The 23,619-nt window shown below is 32.4% G+C and overlaps 1 pseudogene; it reads left to right on the top strand.

The window, feature by feature from the left end:
- The window catches only part of LOC149541812 (2,3-bisphosphoglycerate-independent phosphoglycerate mutase-like), a 96,754-nt pseudogene extending 74,687 nt beyond the window's left edge, over positions 1-22,067 (top strand).
- The last annotated feature ends 1,552 nt before the right edge of the window (positions 22,068-23,619 follow it).

The raw sequence follows: 23,619 nt of genomic DNA, 5'->3' as shown, positions 1-23,619 counted from the left end.
GACTGTGGATCCCAATAGATTAGGCACTGATTTAATTATTTTAGTCTGCAAAAAGAAAGATCATGAAGAGCCATCAAACTTAATTTCAAAATCCATTTTATTTTATTGTTGAAGATTATCAATGCTGGTCAACACTCATTTGCATCTGATCTCTGATTCTTAGCTAATATTGCTAGAAATATTTGCAAACCTAAGGAGAATTGTGACCAAATTTTCTTATAAAGGATGTATATCATTTTTAAAATGTCATGAAATCAAAGAACTATGTATATGTTAGAGATAGGAGATGAGAATTAGAACGAAACTAAAAATATTCTCATGCAATAACATTCATTTGAACCATCCCTTAGGTATAACCACCTTTGTTCTATAGAGCCTAAAGAGTCAAAAATTTGTCTAGATTTTGTTATAGTTGGGTATAGATAAGAAACTCTTTCAATTCTCTATAGGAAGTAGCTAATCCTTAGATTGCCTATGCTTTGATTATCTTGGTCTTGAGTATCTTGTTACTTAATAGTTTTAAAAAAAACACCAATAGAAACTAGTGGAGGCCAACTAGAAATTGCTTGAGGAAGATTAGAAAAGAAAGGAAGAGAAAGAAAATAGAAGAATTGGAGAAGAAGAGATGAAAAAGAAAATTAATGAAGAAGAGAAAAAGAGATTGGAAGAGAAGAGAGAAAGAGAGGAAAAGGAAAATAAAGAAGAAGAATAAGGAAGAAAACAAAAAGAAGCATCAAAGAAACAAAGGGAAGATGAAACTAAACCATCTAGTTCATCAACACCACTCTCTCTTGCTAATTTAGCTACTGATGATGATTATCAAATGGATTTGATCTCATCCCTATCCAAACTTATACAAAAGAATAAAATAGTGAAAAGTTTACAAAAAGATTTAATGGAAGTGATAAATAGACTATATAGTACATTGGTAGTTCAACACACTAAACTAGATCTCGAATGGAGAGCACAAGTAGTGCTAAAATCATTTGATGAAGAGTTTACAATTTTTTTGAACGTTGCTGAGGTGAAGGCTAAAATTTCCCATGATGCTAACTTGTTTAGCACCATCTATCAAAATATCAAGAATGACTTAGTTACTCTTTATACTTGTATAAAATAAATTTGGAAATGTCAGTAGGAAGGGACAACTTTGTATGTTAAGTATACCTTATCATGAAAGCTAACTAAACACATTGATAGTCAGATAGAGATAAAGATGAGTGAGTTCAAGGCTTTATCCAGCCAGACCTAGCATACATTTTGTAATGTAGATGATTTTGAAGAACAAGCTATTAGTATTAATAGTGAAATTGGGAAATTGGAACTTTAGAAAGAAAAATTTTTGAAGAGGACATCTGATTTTAGAGGATATATTGCTCTGAAATTATCTCTTGTTGAGAAAAAACTAGAGGAAAGTGTCATGGACACATATTCCAACTTTTTGTATTTAGATATTAATATAGTTGAGATTACATCATATACCTTATGTGCAATTCTTACCTTAGCTAAGTCTACTAGGGAAACATGGACCAAAGATATGGATAGCTAGAAGGCTAATTTTGATGATTGTATGAAGATTATTTTAGCATAAGGAAGGAATATAGTTTTGGATAGTTTTTGGACAAAATCTTCACATTTTAACCTTTGTCATTGATGTCAAAAGGGGAGAGATAATATAAGAATTGTATACATGTCAAAGGGGATATTTTTGGGAGAGATACATGTGAATATTGTAAAAGTATAAAGTATATTGTAAGGGGGAGCATATATGTAAAGTTGAACAAATTGTAATAGATGTAAGGTGTTATTTACTTTTGTTTTTATCACTTAGCCAATTTTCCCTATTTTGTTGCCATCAATGCCAAAGGGGGATATTGTTGACAATTGGCTAATAGTGATATGTAATTGTTGCCATTTATGGAAACACATGATGTATATGTTCATAGAAAAATTCAAAAATAAAGATACTTAGTGTTTGGTAATCAAAAAATTGTCTAAGTACAGAATTTGGTTTACAACAGTGTATTATTTTGATTATAACTTATTGCTGACCTCATATTATGACTAGAAAAGTTACATGGAGATAGAACACATGTTGGTGATGATGTGTATAATGTTAGAAGTCAGTATAGATTGTATGGAATAGACATAATCTTGTTTTGATGAAATACGATAGAGGAATTAAAGGAAAGAATTATTTTGTTTACAAAATAATTACTTGTCAAATTACGACCAACATTCTAGATGTTTATTCTAACTTGGAAAAGTGAATTCTGGTCTTATTTGATTGAGTAGTGATTTGTGTCAAGGCATAGTATTTATGAAAGTACATTTTGTGATAAGAAGTGGTAAAGTACTATCTTGTAAGATTGTGTAACTATGAATTCTGAATTATGATGAGCAAACTTTTGTGAAAGCAATATATGCAAAGTTTCATATGAACTATCTAGTGATCCCAGATCAAGCTAAAGATTAGAGATCAGTCAAGGACGAAAGATAATAGTAAATTACTTGTTTGAGCAGTGAGCTCTTCTTGTAGTTGAAATTACATGTTTGAGGAGTGGGCTCTTCTTGCATACATTATACCAATGAACTTATATATCAATATATTATATATTGGGTATCATCCCCACTAGGGTTTTCCCTTGGCCAGGGTTTCCCTGGTTAACTAAATATTTTTATGAGTTATCTTTGTGCATTATTACTATTACTATTCAACATTAATTTATTGATTTGTTAAGCATGGTTTAATGTATGTAATAATATCTAGTTGGTGACTACATTTTATAAATTACTAATTCACCCCCTTTCTCAATAATCCCTATTTCTAATAGCTATATCTTCTGATACTTCCTCTTTCTTAACTAATTCAGGATCATTATCTTTATCATCACAATTATTCAAGAATATTTCCATACTTGCTCTAAATTCTTCATCTTCATTAGAAAGTGAACTCTTTCTATTTTTCCTTATTCTCTTAGTGCCGTAGATGAAAAATGACCAAACTCGTTACATGTCCAACAACCAAAAATTTCCATACCTTCTAGTTCTCTTTTCATAAGTAGCTCAATACCTTTTTGATCTTCATGTCTTCTTTGGATCTAGATCTCTCTATATTTGTATCTCTAGTTGTTTGTATGCAAAAAATATAATCTAGGTATGAAAACTTAATGCTTTGATCCCTACATAGATTTGATAACTTATGTGTCAAAATTTGCTTTATCTAACATATTAGTATCTTTTGTCATAATGATTTCCCAAATTTGTTAAAATTTATCATCAAGGACCTATTGCTCTGATACCGATTGTTAGAAATAATAGTTCCCTAAGATAACTGAGAGGGGGTGGGGGGGGTGGTGGATTAGTTATCCAATTCAAAAATTTATCAACCTTAATTAATCTTAACGATGTAACCAAAGTAAAAAAAAATCATAACAAGATGTACATACACTATTACTCCAAATTTTTTAAGTAGGAAAACCCTTGATTAGAGGGAAAACTTGGTGGGGATGACACCCACAAGATGATGTACTAATATAAATATTACTTGTTAGAGGATGGACCTTGTTAGGAGGTTGTTAGAACATTTAATACATATGACTCCCTATTTGGAGATTTTGAATCCCTATTATGAGATTCCAGCCCTATTAGGAGTTGTGCTAACCTTGTTAGGAGTTGTAGAAGATAGAAGAACTCATTTTCCAAGTTGTTGTTAACCTTAGATTGGTTTTGATGAATGAGTGTCTATACACTTAAGTCACTATAATTCATTTACTTAGTTCATGCCAAACAAGTAATGCATGTTGAGCATAACACATCAAACAAAGCATGCTGATTGAGATTCTTTGTAAGTGTCAAGTAAACAGCTAGTGCGAAGTTACTGTAATGCTGAGTAGATAATATGTGTTAAGTATTCATGTCCTAAACAAAGAGTGTATGATGAATCATTTAGATCTCAAGTGATAGCATTGAAGTTATAGTTAGTGTCAAGCACCAGGGACTTCAAATGCTAAGTGATATAGTTTTGACATAGTTATTTTTCATGGAAAAAATGTTGGAATTCACAATTGGGATGATTTACTTATGACGGGGGGGGTGAATCAGAAGTAACTAGTTTTTACCTTTTCAAATTCTTTTAACTAGAAACATCCACATGCATCCAATCTATCTAATGAACTTGAAAGCAAAGACATGCATGAAAATAGATAACATACAAATTTGGCAACCTAGAAACCCTCCAAAATGAGAACGTAAAACTAGGGTGGGGATGAAACCCACAAAATATCATTATAGCAATGTGTAGCTATTCAAGGTTACAATGTTTGACCACTTCCAATGGTATGCCCTATGAAAGGTTTGTCCTATTAAAGACTTTATGTTAGAGTAATTTATTTATTACTCTAGGTGATTTAGCTCTCTTAGGTGTATTTAATTTATATTTCATATTAATTATAATGCACAAACCTAGCTTTCTTTACTTTAGATTTTCGTTCACCTTAAAAGTTTGAACCTTTGTATTTTGATTTCATAACTTAGAATACTTTTTTGCTCTCACATTTTCTAGCTTCTTCAAGATCTTTGCATTTAGGTGTTCTTGAGGATCTATGAAGTTGGATTTCTCAAGTTCTACATGGTATCAGAGTGGACCTACTGCTTGCTCATCTAAATATTCTTGAAGCCACAATTCGCAGTCACAAACCCCATCTTTTTCAGAGTTTTTTACTTGAAAAGGGTGAAGGGAAAATTTTTTGGGCACTTTGGGCTCAAACGGATGCCACCATTGGATTTGGAAGGTCGTTTACAGTCAATAAATATAGAAAACTTTTTATTTTCAACTACAGGGCATTGTTGGAAAAAACATTTGGCCCCCTAGTATGGTTGTACAGACGTAGGGATCAAATTTTAAAAAAAAAAAAATTAAAAAGGTATATTTTTGGGTGCTCCACCAATGGGCTACCCTAGAGCCAACTTATAGCCATTGGAGTGCCACCCATGCCTAGCTTGTGCTTAGCTTCAGTGGGCACAACACCAATGGCGCAGCCAACACATTGCTACCACAAGCTGGTTGCCCAAGGGCCACCTCCGCCTAGCTTCAGCCAGTAGTGCTGCCGAGTTCTCTACTAGGGGACCACTACCATTGGAAATTCTCACCAACTTGCCACTCTAGCATCTGACATTAGCCGGGCATCATTTTCTATCAACCAACATTAGCAAACTATTGTTTGACATCATCATTTTATCGGGTGATGTCACTTACCGATAGCTGACATCAACCCAACCTAGTTCCTACTAACATCATCTTTCCAACTACTAACATCATCATTCTAGTTGATGACATCATCTTTTTGGTGACTGAATTTTTTTTCTGGTGATGGCTTGTGATGGTCATATGGGAATCAAATTTAACCTCATCTCTTTAATTTTCCAAAGAGTTCCTTTTTTGGACCTGTAGTCAATTTTTTGCTCATAACTTAAGCATACAGATGTATTTCTGTGATCCAAAAGAAGTGCTGGAAAGATGACTCAGTGACAGAGAAAATGGTGCTGATTTTGTTTTATTCTGAGTTTGTTTGAGCTTCCAAATTTGGTGTTGAAGTAGAGGATTCTATTTTCCTCTTCTCTACATCTAAATTCTAGGTTCTTTTCTCAGTTTTTGTGTTTTTCCATTATTGTTGCTTTGGTTTTAGGGGATATTTTTATTAGTTGTGGGGGGGAGCATTTTCTATTCTATAATTTGCTTCAGATTTAGACCCTTCTACTTCCCTCTTTTCTTTCTCTCAATGTCAGATTCCTTCTATGATCCGGCTCATGCTGCACAACCATCAGACTTGAAAGACATAGATGACTAGCCTTCTCATGTCAAGAGGCTTATGGTCTTGCCTAGATGCCAACCAACTTTCTCTATAGTGCCCTTATGAGGTTCTTTACCATAGAAAAAAAATGGATGAAGCCATGGGACTGATTTAATTGAACATCTTTGATAGCCTACTATTTCATTTGGATCGTTTAACTACTCTATGGGCTATTTGGACCAAATTCCACACATTTTTTGGCATAGTGAATGAGTTCTAGGCACTACACTTTGATGCAAAGTTGACTTCTTTGACACCAGCCAACTTTTCCACTATTGAAGAATTCTTGATGAAGTTCAAATCTCTGTGTATAGTCTTGTAGGGATGTGGTAAAAACAAAACTAATGATGAGTGTATTTATCTTATACTCTCAAAGTTGTGAGAATAGTATCAGATCTTTTCTTCCACTTTCTACTCCACCATGGATGCCTTGCATAATAGACATTAGATGCCCTCATTTGAGACATTTTGTGATCAGTTGACACAAGAATAGGCTAAGATACAATAGGTAGATGCCTTTGGCTATTCTAGCCAAGCATTGGTTGCTTAGACTTCTCAGGGAAAACCAAAATAGAAAGCCAAACCGAAGAAAGATGCACCAAAAACTAATGCCAAACCTCCTACTAACCCTTCAAAGGGTAAATCTACTTCAAAGTCTACTGATTCTACCTCCAAGACTAAGAAGAAATCAACTAAGACTTGTAATTTTTGTGGAAAGGATCGACATCTCATTTTTAGGTGTTAGAAATGTTTGGAGGTTTTAGAGGAAGCCATGTAGGAGCATCACATTTCAACTCCTAAGTCTACATCCCCCTTGCAGGGAAAGTTCATGCTCTTACTGCACAAACTATGACTTCTAGGCCTACTTAGATTCTTGATTCTAGTGCCTCTCACCATATGAAAAACACTTAGTAGTTGGTCACCTCACTTGCCCATTCTCCTACTACCTAGATTGTTATTGGGAACTCATCACATATTTTTGTCATGGGTTCTAGTTCTCTTGCATTAGTTGGGGGCTCTCTTTAGGATGTTCTTCTTGTCCCTAACATTTCAACAAACCTATTGTCTATATATTATATTTTCCACTCTAACTTTGATAAGACAGTTGACTTCTCACCACATGATGTGGTTATCTAGGACTTACATGATTTTAATAAGATTGTGGCTATTTGGAGTGTTGATTCTACATCTCACCTCTATAGATTTGATGCATTTGAGTCTTCTGATGACACAAGTTCATGTCTTGTTGCAAGTGCAAATTCAATAAGTAGACTTTGGCATGAGTGTTTTGGCCATGTCAATTACAAATATCTTTAACAGATGAGCATGTAGGCACTTGTTCTTGGGCTTCCCCAGATTACCTATACAGATGGCGTTTGTTAGGGTTGTGCTCTTGGAAAACAACATAGGGATTCTTTTCCACATGAACGAGCCACTCGTGCTTTGGCACCACTGGAGTTGATTCATAGTGACCTCATGTCATTTCCCACTCCTTCTTTTTCAAGTGCCAGATATGTGATTACTTTCATTGATGACTTCTCTAGACGTGCATGGGTGTACTTTTTGAAGTACAAGTCTAATGTCCTTTATTCATTTCAAGTCTTCAAGACATTTTTTGAGAAGCAATCTGGTTTTTCTATTTGGAAAATACACATAGATAATGGGGGGGAGTATGTGAACCAAGCTTTTAGGGATTTTTTCTCTAAACATGGTCTTTAGCATTAGTTTCTAGTGCCCTACACCCCTCAAAAAAATGGTGTGGCCTAGAGGAAGAACATAACTCTTCGAGAGATAGCTAATTATATGATTCAATCCAGGTCCATTGATTCATGTTTTTGGGTAGAGGCCAACAATTGTGCCAACTACATTTAGAATGGGATGCGTCACAAGATAGTTCAAAATATGACTCCTAGGGAGCCTTGATCTCATGTCAAGCCTGATGCATCTTCATTTTGAGTTTTTGGTGGTGAAGAATGGGCATTTATACTCGATGCTTAGAGGAGAGCAATGGAGCGAAAGAGCTGACACCTCATTTTTGTTGGCTACTATGAGGACATTAAGGCCTATAAATTATTTGATCTTGATTCCCGCAAGGTCCTCTTTTGATAGGATGTCCAGTTTGATGAGCACCTTCTTGCAGTAGATACCCTGCATCTAGAGTCTAATTCACTTACCACCACTTCCTCATCCTTTCTAGTCTCTTTTTCAGATGATGAGGATGATGATCATGTTGATCCTCATTTATCTCCACCACAGGATCCTCCCTAGATGCCTAAATGGTTTTGAGCTAGACTTGAGGCTGCAGGATCACTAGCTGGTGACGCTACCACTTCCTATCACACCATTTCACATATTGCAAGTTCTAATCTTCTCAGTCATGCTATTTGTGATGACCCTCAAACTTTTGTAGTAGTAATAAGAAATCTTGAGTGGGACAGTACAATGGAGGAGGAGTATTCTTCTTTCATGAAGAATCATACTTGGGATCTTTGTTCTCTTCCTAAAGGAAGAATGGTTGTGCAATGCAAATGGTTGTATCATACTAAGTTTGTTGCTGATGGTTCCATTGATAAGTGCAAGGCCCGTCTTGTTGTGAAGGGTTTTTCACAGGTTGAGGTTATTGATTACACTAAGACATTTTCCCTTGTCACCAAGATGAACTCTATTTTCCTTGTCTTGTCCCTCACAGCTTCACAGGGATGGCCCATTTTTTAGATGAATGTGAAGAGTGCCTTCTTGCATGGTGATCTTACTGAGTAGATTTACATGGAGTAGCCCCAGGGATTTGTGCAGGATTCCACCTTGGTTTCTAGACTTTGACGCTCATTGTGTTGTCTCAAATAGGTACCTCAGGCTTGGTATGAGAAGATGGACTCTTTTCTTCTTTCTACATGCTTCACCCATTTCCATTCTGATCCTATAGTCTACATTCAACATCTTGAGGCTGAGGTTTTGATCCTTGTGCTATATGTTGATGATCTTCTTCTCATAGGTAGCTTCTCCTCTATGATTAAGGATGTTCAAAGAGCATTGATGGAACAGTTTGAGATGACTAATCTTGGCCTGCTACACTATTTTCTTGGTGTCCAGATTGTTTAGTCCTCTACTAGAATCTTTGTTTACCAACAAAAGTATGCTCTTGAAATGCTTTGATGCTTTGACATGCTTGATTACAAGCCTACTCCTACACCTTTTCAGTTAGGTGTTACTTAGTCTACCACTTGCACTTCACCTTCAGTGGATCCAACATTGTACTGGTAGTTCGTTGGTAGCTTGTTGTATCTAACACATACTCCTCCCGATCTCTCCTTCATAGTGGGTCTTGTCGCTTAGTTTTCACATGAGCCTCATGAGAGTTATTGGAAAGCTACCAAAAATATTTTGAGATACATTTAGCGCAGCTGCATGTATGGCATTCATTACACAGTAGGGACTCACATTGTTGGCTACACTAATTTGGATTGGGCCGATGATGTCGATGATTCAAAGTCTACTTCTGGCTTTGTTTACTATCTTGGCTCTGGTCCTATCACATGGTCATGCAAGAAGTAGTAGGTTCATGCACTTTCATCTACAGAGGTTGAGTATCAAGCCGCAATGCTTGCTAGTCAGGAGATTTTATGCCTTCGACAATTGATGACTGAGTTTGGTTTTCCTCCTGATCATCCCACTATTCTATGGTGTGATAATCAAAGTACTATTCACATTTCTCGCAACCCAGTGGAGTATCAACACACTAAACACATTGAGCTTCATATGCATTTCATTCATCATCTGATCTAGGATGGTGTTCTCTCTTTGGAGTACATTTCCACTAATGCACAGGTTGCGGACATCTTCACCAAGTCATTTGCATCACCTCGCTATCTTTAGCTGTGGTTTATACTTGGGATTATGGAAGTTGTCCTTGGGGGCCTTCTTGAGGCCTTCCTTCCTTCATGTTTTTTTTCAGCATGTTTTTCTATCTCTTTTTGGAGGGGGGCTTTTCCCATTGGGTTTTCTCCTTTGTCTCCAGTTTACAGAGATTTCCTTGTTTTGGGTACTTGGTCATGCCTTTTTGTTGGGAACCATTTTCCTACTTTCATAGCTTCCTCCTAAGCTTCACTTAAGGGGGGTGTTAGAGTAATTTATTTATTACTCTAGGTGCATTAGCTCTCTTAGATGCATATAATTAATATTTTATATTAATTATAATGCACAAACCTAGCTTTCTTTCCTTTAGAGTTTCGTTCACCTTAAAAGGTTGAACCTTTGTATTTTGTTTCCATAACTTAGAATACATTTTTTCTCTTGCATTTTTGAGAACTTCTAGGCTCTACTTTTTCTATTTTCTGGCTTCTCTTTATTGTACGATATTTGCATGCAAGTGTTCTGGAGGATCTGTGAAGTTGGATTTCTCAACTTCTACACTTTATAGTCTATCCAAAGTGACTTGGTTAAAGGATTTCCCTAGTACACTAAAAGTAGTCTTGGTTAAAGGACTTCTATACATTCACTTGGAATGTCACCCTATTAAAAGATTCACAAATGGCTGCTAGGCCAACCTAAGTGCATAGGATTTCCATTATCTAATACAATTGTTAGAGAGTATTAGAAAGTCTTTGACTTGATAGCTTTGCAATCTCCAATTGCTGATTCCAAATCCTTGTTCTAATTTGACTAACCTAATCCTTACTTGATTTGATATGTCACTCTTTGACATTATGATACTCTATTCTTGATCAACTGAATACTGCAATGTTGCTTTGTTCTTCTAAGTCTTTTCACAGTTCCCTCTGAATTTCACTATAGTTCACCCATACACTTTATTCATCCATGCATATAATGGGGTTTCATCCTCCTTTTAAATATTTTGAAGACTTAGGGTTAGGTATGAATCTACGATCCACATTCGATCATCATTTCCTACTTAACTCATGCACTTTTATTGTTGGTTGCATGCCTTCTCCATTTTTTCTTATTCGCTACGTGCTGATTGCGTAGGTAATGTAAAAAAATCATTCTTATCTTCAATATTCTTTGAAATTCTTCTATGTCAGCTCAAAAATGGTTTACATAGGTGTTTGTACAATTATGAACAACTATGTCCAATCTTTGTTACCCGTCACTTGTTACCTTTGATGCTTAGCACTTGATCATTCTATTTCCCAACACTTGTAGTTCTGTCTGGCTTGACACTTGAACTTACTCGACATAAACTATTTACTGAGCAGAAACTATTTACTTGGCAACAACTATTTACTCAACATCAACTGTTTACTTGACATCAACTATTTACTCGGCATCAACTATTTGCTCAACATCAACTATTTACTTGGCATCTATACATATTTTACTTGGCATGTGTTACTAGCTTGGCATGAACTTGGTAAACATATTAAGTGTGTTGACATGAAATATTCAAAACTAGTCTTAGATTCAAAAAAAAAAACTACTATGTAAGCCATTTGTGAGCTAACTTAAGATATTATTTTGAGATCCTAGATGATAAGAGAAATTTTTAATTGTTGATTCCTACGCATTACATGCATCCATTCAAACAAAGGGAAGAATTAAGAACCAATAAGGGTGAATCATGATTTTTGATTCATACCTAACCCTATGCCACAAATATTTTCTTATAAAGGGTAAACCCTAATCCACACCATTTTTTAGTGAAGTGAGGCATGAGAAAGAAGACAAAGTAAGAAGAGAAGTTTGCATGCATAGGAATTGCAAATAGAGAATCTAAGTTTGAAAAAGGAGTAGTGATCAAGAGAAATAAATTGTAGAATCAGTTAGATGAGAATAGAGGAAGAAGTGAAAGGATAGAACAAAGAGATCTTATCATAGGGATATCAAGGATAGATGAAAAGAGCTAATTTTTTATCTACTAGCAGAGTGTCAACCATAGGATCATTATTTAGACATTCTAATAGGGTAAGACCCAATAGTCCTTTTAAGGTTTTAATAGGCTATACCTTTAATAGGGTTGATCATATTTCATGATCAAATGATTGTAACCTTAATTGGATACATTTTACAACTATAGTAGCGAAGATTTTTGGGTGTCATCCCCACCCTAATTTTACCTTCTCATTGGAGGGCTTCTTGGTAATCATATATTGTGTCATATGTGTGAATGTTTACTTATTTACATGATTTAAATGGATGTGATTAAAATGATATTTTAGTTTACACGTTGAATTATGAGATTGATGTGAGGTGATTGATTTTATCGGTAAAAGTTTGAAGCATTGATTCAACTCCCCACCCCTCTACCACCTTAAAAAGTTTACTTTTCCTATTGTAATTCTAATAATTGGTATCAAATCTTTGTTCTCAAAAAGGGGAAGCTTCAAAACTTTGAGGAATGATCTTGGAAATGGAAGTCTATAAGTTGGGAAATGTTATTGATAACCATAAGATTGAAATACAAACAATTGTACATCAATTGAATGATGCAAGGGATGTCCTAATGTGTTCACTCAAGAGAAGGAAATATTTAGCTATTGAAGAGAATGAAAATTACTACAAAAAGATTGACACTATTGGACTATTCAAAAGGGAACTCTAGAGATTTTGGCGCAGTAGTTGTAGATTTATTCGAAAATAATGGAACCCTAATTGAAGAGATCAAGAACCTAAATAGAGAGGATGAGATGCTAGTAATATTAGTCTATGATTTCATTGAATAGAAAAAGAAATTCATAGAAGAAAAAGTCATTATTGAAGATGAAAAGAGGACATTAGCTAGTAGATTGAAGGAGAAGACATCAAAACTACAAAGAATAGACAACATGCAATTGAAGATAATGAACCAAGTCATGATTGCTAATCATGAGCTGAATTGGAAAGACCTTGAGATCAAAACATTGAAATTCAAAAATTAGGAAGTGAAAAATGATCTTAAAAGGGAAAAGGAGTTTTTTGAAAGTTTGAACAAACCTCGCAAAGCCATCAAGTATTTTGAGAAATTGGTGAGATCTCCTAGATCAAATGATGATACTATTGGATTAGGCTTAACCAAAAGTAAAGAAGGAAAATTTTCCAAAAGTAGTGACAAAAGTATAAAAGGTAAGAACTCAAACCCACTTGTCATAATTGTACAAAATTGGGACATACTACTAATGTTTTTAGGAGCAAGACTAAAAATTAGAATGGTAAGTAAAAAAGCATGGGTCACTACCATAAGTGCAAAAAACAAGGTCATGAGGCACATGAATTCAAAACTAATACCATGGGTAGAAAAATATTTGAAGGATTATGCTATAATAGTCAAAAGTATGGACATAGAGTGAAAGCAGATCCAAACCCAAGTGGTCATCTGTCATGTCCCAAATTTAGCAAGGCAAAAACACAACCAATTTTTAGTTACTTTTATTATTCTTATTATTATTATTATGATCATCCTTATTATTATTTATCCATTGTAGTATATAAAAGAAAGTTTTACTAACATCTTGACAAATTTACAAGTTACAGTTTGGTTATCACCTAGTTATGTGTAGAAGACACCTTGAAACAAGGTTTTTTGAGGAACTATTAGAAGACCTAAGTGACCTATGGTTCATGCTCCTAATCAAGGGAAGTCCCTAGTGGTTGGGTTAGAATGAGGAACATTATTCTTGGAGTACAAAATTTATGATTGTTCAACTTGAAAATTAGAGACTTAAATTTGAACAAAGTTCAAATCACAGTTTTACTTCTTACTACCAAGGTATACATATATACTTGTCCTGAATGATTACCACACTTATCAAGGCATATGTTGTCAAGGCTTGCATCGATGAACTTACTAGCCTTAGGATCTATATAAATGTATCACTTGCAAAAATAATGCACCTTCCTTACATCAATGTAGATCCAAAACATATGTCACACTGCTTTAATCACTAAATTATGGAAAGATAAGGGGCTAGGTCCATTTATAATGCTTTAGTTAAAAAAATAGTTTTTTTTGGTGTCCAAAACCTCTATATACATACAAGTATTTTAGACATACTTGTTAAATAGGTAAATATAGATCATCATTATTGTGTACCTATAATAGATAACACTAAGTACATGCAATCCTAGGTCAAGTTTATGAACAACTATGTGCATTGATAGAGTTGAATTAATTAAACCCAATATCAACCATGTCTCCATAATTGATAGTCTCATGATATTAAAATTCTAATAGTGTTTATACATGTGTATGTAAAACAAATACATTTAGCTATGCCATATAAGGGTTTCTTAGATTATAACATAGTGTTGAAATGCCTTGCTATTGAAATTACATATGAGGATGTTACTAGAAGTAGGTATAAAGACTTTGATAAATATCATGTAGTGCATGAAAATATTATTAATAATTCACTTCTATCTCCACTTCCATTGTCAATTAGTTCAAAATCTGTGTTTACACATTTAGGATGTTCTTTTGTCATATATTCCATTGTAACACTAGATATTTTATTTATTATATGTTTGTTAGTGATCAATTCTATTACACCTCAATTGTTGACCATGTTAAACTCTGCAATGCAACTATACAATTATCATATTACCAACCAATAGTTTTGTATTAAATTTAAAAGCTTACCAGTACTATTTAATTAAGCTCCCTAATAACACAAGGAAAATTACACTAATTAAATTAGTCATATTAATTTTATTTCTATCCAAATAATATAAATCTAATATTAAAAATTTCCATCTACTATTCTCCTCATTAGTTAAGGTAATAAAATAAATCTTAAAATGATACTTAATATCATTAAAATGATATAACATATAACAATACAATAACATTCATATAATAAAATTATAACATAATATATAACATTTTATATCATACAAAATATTAAACATTGTACATTCCTTAAAACAAAGACATGTTATATTGATAACCGTCGGCCACAATGCGTGCGGCCTGTGGATCATAGGTACACTGTGATCACGCAAGTACCCTGTGATCTTGCAGGGCTGCAGTATGTCGGCGTAGGAGATAATGAGGGTGGGGGTGCGATTGGGGTAAGCCCCACCCACCCCGACATTATATATATTTAATCAGACATTTTTTAAATAATGTTCAAAAGCAATTTGTATAACATTTTTCATTAAAATGTTTCCATGCGAATTCAAATTTCTATTATATATATATATATATATATTTCTATACCATCACATTTTTAAAAATGTATACATATATATATATATATATATATATATATATATATATATATATATATATATATATATATATATATATATATATATATATATATATATATATATATATATATATATATATATATATATATATATATATATATGCATGTGTGTATATATATGTATGTGTGTGTGTGTGTGTGTGTGTGTGTGTGTGTATATACAGATTATAAATCAGTATCACAGCAATGGAAATATATAAATATATATATGTACTTATATATATATATATATTTATATATAAAAGTATGTAGATTTTATATATATATTTTAGAAAGAGAACACAGATATAACTTTAAATAAGAAGAGCTTTCAAATTTTTTTAAATTAAGAATTTCCTCTTGAGAATAATTGTTCTCTAAATTTAACCATAGATTTCTCTAATAGGTTGACTATAGATTTAGAAACCCTTTCCAAATTTATTTATCAATTTTATTCTAATTCGAACCCAAACCCAATTTAGGTCTAATTTCCTTCCTAGATTGAAACTAGGGTTTTCTAATATTTTCTTCTCAACCAAATAGCATATCTAGATTCTAATTTCTAATTTTAGAATCAATCACAAGGAGTATTCAGAAACATATAATAGACTCGATGAAGACAGGAAGAGAAATAGTGCAAATAGAATATGAGATTATCACGAGTGCACCTGGACACTGATGCTAATTTTCCATCCCTCAGAATTCTATAAAAAATCCCTTCCTTCTCCAACATTCACAATTCCTCCAAGATCCAAGCCAACCGAATCCTCCAAGTGACTAGAAGTGCTACAAGAAGCATAGAAGCAAGTAGAAACATATGAGCATGTAGAGGCATATGAGTTTCTCAAATGCATGTAAGCTTTGAAGCTTCCATTTTAGCTTGAAGCTTGTAGCTTGTCCAAACACACTAGGAGAGCCTCTATTTAAAGGCCTTCTAAGATGCATCTAGAATGTGTCTAGAAGGAACTAGAAGATAAGCATGAAAAATAAGCATGAGCCTACTCCAACCTTCTAGATGAGTCTTAAGGTTCTAGACACCATGTGCTCAAATAAAATGCTAACTCCTAAGTGTAGACAACTAGTGCATTCTTAGAGTGCAGACTCCAGTGTTGTCTACATAACAACTCTTGAAAATTTGCAAACTCCTAAACATTAAAATAATGCACAATCAATTAATATAATATTTACTTTATTCTTTCCAATTTAATTAATTTATTTATTAAATCTCATGCACTAAATTTAATAATTCCACTTATTTAAAAGTAAATATATTTATATTTTAGTCATATGAATATAGAATCTTTTAATAATTTTAATATATTTTCCACTTTTAAATTTCATTTTCTAAAACTTAATTGCTAAAATATATAATAGCTTTAATAATATTATTATTTATTCATTTATTTAAGAACAAACTCCAATAGATTATTATTAAAATAAATATTGTCACATTCCAAATTTAAACTTTTAACTTTTTATTTTCAAAGTTAATTATTTTATTTAATTAATTTCTCAATTAATTAAATAAAATAAATATTAAAATAGCAAATTAATTTTCCATTAAATTAAACCGTTAATTTAATCTTTTAATTAGGCTTAATTGATAGAAAATACATCAAAGACTCACAAAGTAAAAATATGAAAACCCATCATAGCCAAAATACATACAAAATTAAACCAATGGTTTATATCATGAATTACATCATCCGACGTATTCAGAGGGTACTCAACTCAGATACTTGTCCTAATTTTCAATTAGGACAAATGGCTTAAAGGGTTGGGATTTGGACATGAGAATTTATCCCGCCTCTCTTATCATTAAGATAATGTGATAGGGTATGCTCATCCTAGCAATTCAGGGAAGTCAATACCTGGTACTTGCAACTTGCATAAAAACCATGCATGTACAAGTACAATATATACTAAACTAACCAGGCAATGGTAGGAAGTGGTGCATCGTGTATATCCCGACTAGTAGGTGACTACGACTCCCTTCCTTAACCACATCGTACATGCCATATAGAATCAAACATGCACACTATACACATGCAAGTATGGGGTAAGTATCCATAAGAAAACACATATGATAATAATAAACCATCTAACTAATCATCATTAATAACCGAAAGCAATGTAATGATCATCATACATACATGAAATATAAAGTTTAAGTGATCGCATCACATAATAAACTCAATCAATAGCACAATATCTAATAGTCTCAAAATAATGCTGCTAACCATCAACATAAAACTAACCCTAAAAGAGCTCGACAATGACAGCAAAATTGTAACCTAGGGGCAGGCACTACATCCACCCCCCTGGAATTAGGCTTACTCCTGGAAGGCTACCAGAATGAGAAACTCAGATGCTCACTATGTGGGTCCCATTGAACCCTTTCCCTCTGTAGGGAAACATGTCTCCACTGAGGATATTACAACACCCTTAGAGCAATATGATTCTTTTTTAATGGTAAACCAAAACCCATATTGATCCACCATTCATTCTTTTAAAAACTACTCAAATAGATACCCTAACACATTCTAAACAAGAGCAACATAATGTGCACAAAAATAATCAAAGGCATACTACCTTAAAACATAGATAAAATGATACATGTTTTGCAACTAGAATAAGTTTCAATTTTCAGTTTTTCCCATGTTTAGGTTCAAGTAAAATTTTCAATTTTAAAAGCTAAGTGTTGAAGTATGAAAAATATGCAAGTAACAGTTTTATGTTCTGTTTCAGTTCACCTAGTTTCAAGTTTTCAGTTAGAAGGGGATACATATCATAGTTCCAAATTTTTGCTTTGTTCAACTAGTTAAAAACTAGTGGTATTCAAATATACCCAGAGCTCCCAATGTTAAAACTCAAGCTCTGATACCAAATGTAATGCCCCACCAAGAGATCCAAAGAATTCCACTAAGTTTACCAAACAATTTCTTTTTTTAAACAAGAAAGATAAACCAATCATAACATTCGCAAAAGCAATAGTAACATCCAACTAAAAGTAAACATAGCATAACATAATAGATTACATTCGTTAAGAATCCCTTAATGTTGTATCACATCTAAATATAGCTATAACTATTCATCTAACATCACATCCTTAGCAATGAAACATCCAATGTTCTTAAACAATATACAAGTGTCCTTTTGTAATTATATTTTACTTTAGCTCAATCATCCACTGTACATGTTACAAGGTATGAAATGCTTAAAAGAATAAACATCCATATAAATAAAGTACATCATCATCCAATATTAATCCATGATGCAATTAAAGTAAATGAAACCATAAGCCACACATCATCACATAAGATATAAACATCCATCATAAGAGATAACCATATATCACAAACATAAATAACTAAGTGCACGGTTCCTCCCAACCGTTAATAGCATCATTAGACCATCATGGATCCTAGCCATCCCTCTGTGTGTAACATCCCAAAGCACCGAAGAGATCATTGACAATTAACATAGTAGGAATGACACTCCTAAAACATCCTACTAACATGCAAAGTAAAGCATAAGATAACATCATCTAACATATGAAAATCATCAGTATAAGAAACATACCAATAAATACATCCATCATAAGGTATATCATCTATCATAATGCTCCAAGAAAAGAATGAAGATAAATACCAACCAAGAATACTCCAGCCATGGTGTCTCAGACGGATCTCAAATGATAAGGGTAAAAATACACTACCACCCAACCGCATGGAACCTAAGTGGTCCACTCCCACCATGCTGAGGAGATAATCTCAAGTCCGAAAAAGGCTATCCAAAACACATAGCATAAATCTCTAAGTCCAGGAAGACTAAAAGTATACTAACTCAAAGGTTCCATCACACAAAACCAGCATCTAATTCCTAGAGGCACACAAAGACATGTAGGAAACCTACTCTGCAAGTAGGAAAGTGGCATCGCAGTTATCACATACAAGTTACCCTGGCAGTTAGCTAATCTCCATGGGTCCATACTAATCTCATGCGGCCACTAGTATCCTCTCATACTAACGAGGCATACTATGGAATGCAAGGTCGCAACCATGCTTTCTCTCTACTCCCATCCTAGTCTGTACAAGCACTCAAGGCATGGGCAAGAACATCAAAACAATTATCTTTTTAGGTTCATTTAATCCCCATTTAGTGTGTAAATGTTATCACTTATTAACCAAACTTACAATGAGTTACCCTGGTAGCCACTTAGGGGCTCGGGCCCCATTGCATGCGACTTCCTGAAACTACAAATAGATAACCTACCCTAAGCTCATGGAATCATAAAATCACCCCAATCCTATACAAGCAACTGCAAAGAAAATCCAAAAGATAATCCATAAAAAGAATCATCAAATATCCACAATAAAAGCATCAAATATCCACAATAAGAATCATCAAATCATCAGGATAAGAATCATAAAATCTCCATGAGCATCTAAAAAAGCATCCATAGAAAATCATGACCACAATAGTTCTCTATTGGCAACTGAAGGCATCACTGATAATCATAAGTATCAATTGGTTCTCAATAACCAAAATATATCTAAAAATAAATCACCATATCCATTGGTTCTCATCAAGCAACCAAGAATATCTCAAAATCATACTGATCGAAGACTCCAAAATGGTTGAGTCAAACATGTCACAACATGACATCATTAAGAAATAAATCCACATTTTAGTCCCATCATGGCGACTAAAAAGTAATCCAAGGATAACTGATCGATGACTCAAAAATGATTAGCTCAAGAGTCTCAGATACATATACATCTCAGCTTCACACATTAAGACAGATAAACAATAACAATCAGTAAATACAAATATTTCATAGAGCATACGATCACATTACCACGGTTGGGTTTGTAAAGATCGAGACTAGAAAGATCAACATGCCATTACATCTCATAACCCCCGAGCCTCTGGTAACAACCTAAGACTGGTCAACACTAGTCAACCCAAAACCCAAAACAACAAGCATATAGAATACACAATGCAAACACATGTTTTTGTTTACTAAAATCTCATAGTTGAATTAAGTGTAGAGGTTTTCTATTTTCGTTTCAAGTATACTTCAGGTGTATAGGATTTATCATTTGTTGTACACATCAACCTGTTTGTTCCCTGATAGCACTATCCTTAAAATAATATTCTAAGAATCACTTAAGGGTAAATACTTTACTCATTAAACTGATCATCATTGACCTTAAATTAAATCATTCAATTTATTTGCTAAGATCCATATTACTAATTCAATAACTTTTCAACATAATCAAGGATCATTATTCGTTAAATTATAGGAGAGCCAATTATCAATCTTTGAATAAGAAGATTATAACTTTATTAAAATGATCAATTAAATCAATCAATTAACCTAGATACACAATTCCATGAATTTTATCATTCTAATAGTTTTTAATTCAATATTACTAAGTCTCACCATTAAAACATCTAAGGTCATTATTCAAGTCATTAGAATAAGACCTATCAACTTGATATCAATTTTTTTTTTACAATCTTATAAAAGAATTTTATCAATTAAATCTCTATTACATAATTATTAATTAAATCTAATTAACTCTCATTAATTGATTTAAAATGTAATTGCATAACCATATCAGTTGACTAATAACTAACTAGAGTTATGTAAGATAAATGTCAACTATAATTCAATACTCAAATGATCATATTAATAGTTCAATAACAATACCTTGATAATATTTAAATACAAACTATATTGGGTATCTTAATAATAATTTTGTATGACCACATTCATCATCTTTGAAAGAATACCAACATTCCCTTGACAAATTCATATTATCATTAATCATTTCAAATAAGACTCTATCGCACAACTTAATTATTAATATCATTAATTATACTTCAAATCACAAATCTAATATCTTTACAAAACTTTAATCATTAAATAATCTCGACTAGGTTAACTTTAATCAAATTTACTGATAACTATTTAAACCATTATTTATTAATAGTTTGTTAGACCCAACAAACATTAATAAATAATAAACTCATAAAAATTATTATTAATTGATCTAGAGAAACTTTACATAAACTTGATTAACTAATCAATAATTAATACTTAACGTATTAATACTTAACGTATTAACAATTCAGATCATAACAAGGTTATTAAATGCTATAACAATGATTATGACCCTAGTTAATTAAATTCAATATCATTTAAAGTCTCTTAATTTACATTACTATAATAATCATCATTAAACATCTCATATATATTAAATAATATTTAACATTAAAAGTCAACCATTAGACTTCATATTCTAATTCCTCAATACTCAAATTAATAATTCAATATCTCTTCTCTTTTCATAATATCATTCGCAATAGTTTACAATAACTAGCATTACGAACAATTAAGTAAAACCTCGATGAAACCAATATCAACTTCCGTTAACATTTGAATTAAGAGTTTAATATTAACTTGTTAACAACTAATAACAAGTTATATTAAATCAACCCCATTAAATCGATATATCGAGATGTTCCTAAAAGTATATTAAATATACAATAGTTGAAAAGACCCCTATTGTGTTTCAATAAGACTCATTGTGAATTCAATATCAACAAATATAATTCCCCTAAGTTCATTTAGATTAGATTTATAACATTAGACTAAAATATAAACAAAATAAGATATATATATATATAGATACGTATTAATTATCATTAATATTTAAATAATATACAATAATTATAATTTAAAATTTATTAATACTTAATATCATTAAAACGATATAAAATATAACCATACCATAACATTCATATAATAATATTATAACATAATATATAATATTTTATATCATACAAAATATTAAACATTGTACATTCCTTAAAATAAAGGCAGGTTATATTGATAACCGCCGGCCACAATGTGTGCAGCCTACGGATCGCAGGTACACTACGATCACGCAAGTACCCTACGATCACCCAGGGCTACAGTACGTCGGCACAACAGAGAATGAGGGTGGGGGTGCGGTCGAGGTAAACCCCGCCCACCCCAACATTATATATATTTAATCAGACATTTTTAAAATAATGTTCAAAAGCAATTCATATAACATTTTTCATTAAAACGTTTCCACGCGAATTCAAATTTCTATTATATATATTTTTTCTACACTGTTACATTTTAACAAATATATACATACATATATATATATATATACAGATTATAAATCAGTATCACAACGATGGAAATATATAAATATATATATGTACTTATATATATATTTATATATAAAAGTATGCAGATTATATATATATATTTTAGAAAGAGAACACAGATATAACTTTAAATAAGAAGAGCTTTCAAATTCTTTAAATTAAGAATTTCCTCTTTAGAATAATTGTTCTCTAAATTTAACCATAGATTTCTCTAATAGGTTGACTATAGATTTAGAAACCCTTTCCAAATTTATTTATCAATTTGATTCTAATTTGAACCCAAACCCGATTTAGGTCTAATTTCCTTCTTAGATTGAAACTAGGGTTTTCTAATATTTTCTTCTCAACCAAATAGCATATCTAGATTCTAATTTCTAATTTTAGAATCAATCACAAGGAGTATTCAGAAACATATAATAGACTCGATGAATACAGGAAGAGAAATAGTGCAAATAGAATATGAGATTATCACGAGTGCACCTGGACACTGATGCTAATTTGCGATCCCTCAGAATTCCATAAAAAATCCCTTCCTTCTCCAACATTCACAATTCCTCCAAGATCCAAGCCAACCGAATCCTCCAAGTGACTAGAAGTGCTACAAGAAGCATAGAAGCAAGTAGAAACATATGAGCATGTAGAGGCATATGAGTTTCTCAAATGCATGTAAGCTTTGAAGCTTCCATTTTAGCTTGAAGCTTGTAGCTTGTCCAAACACACTAGGAGAGCCTCTATTTAAAGGCCTTCTAAGATGCATCTAGAATGTGTCTAGAAGGAACTAGAAGATAAGCATGAAAACTAAGCATGAGCCTACTCCAACCTTCTAGATGAGTCTTAAGGTTGTAGACACAATGTGCTCAAATAAAATGCTAACTCCTAAGTGTAGACAACTAGTGCATTCTTAGAGTGCAGACTCCAGTGTTGTCTACATAACAACTCTTGAAAATTTGCAAACTCCTAAACATTAAAATAATGCACAATCAATTAATATAATATTTACTTTACTGTTTCCAATTTAATTTATTTATTTATTAAATCTCATGCACTAACTTTAATAATTCCACTTATTTAAAAGTAAATATATTTATATTTTAGTCACATGAATCTAGAATCTTTTAATAATTTTAATATATTTTCCACTTTTAAATTTCATTTTCTAAAACTTAATTGCTAAAATATATAATAGCTTTAATAATATTATTATTTAGTCATTTATTTAAAACCGAACTCCAATAGATTATTATTGAAATAAATATTGTCACATTCCAAATTTAAACTTATAACTTATTATTTTGAAAGTTAATTATTTTATTTAATTAATTTCTCAATTAAGTAAAGAAAAGAAATATTAAAATATTATATTAATTTTCCAT

The sequence above is a fragment of the Cupressus sempervirens genome, chromosome 8, assembly GCF_028749045.1.
Source record: "Cupressus sempervirens isolate cs-2001-9-10 chromosome 8, ASM2874904v1, whole genome shotgun sequence".
Taxonomy (NCBI): domain Eukaryota; kingdom Viridiplantae; phylum Streptophyta; class Pinopsida; order Cupressales; family Cupressaceae; genus Cupressus; species Cupressus sempervirens.
Note: the sequence above shows the minus strand (reverse complement) of the source record. Positions and strands in the feature narration are given on the sequence as shown.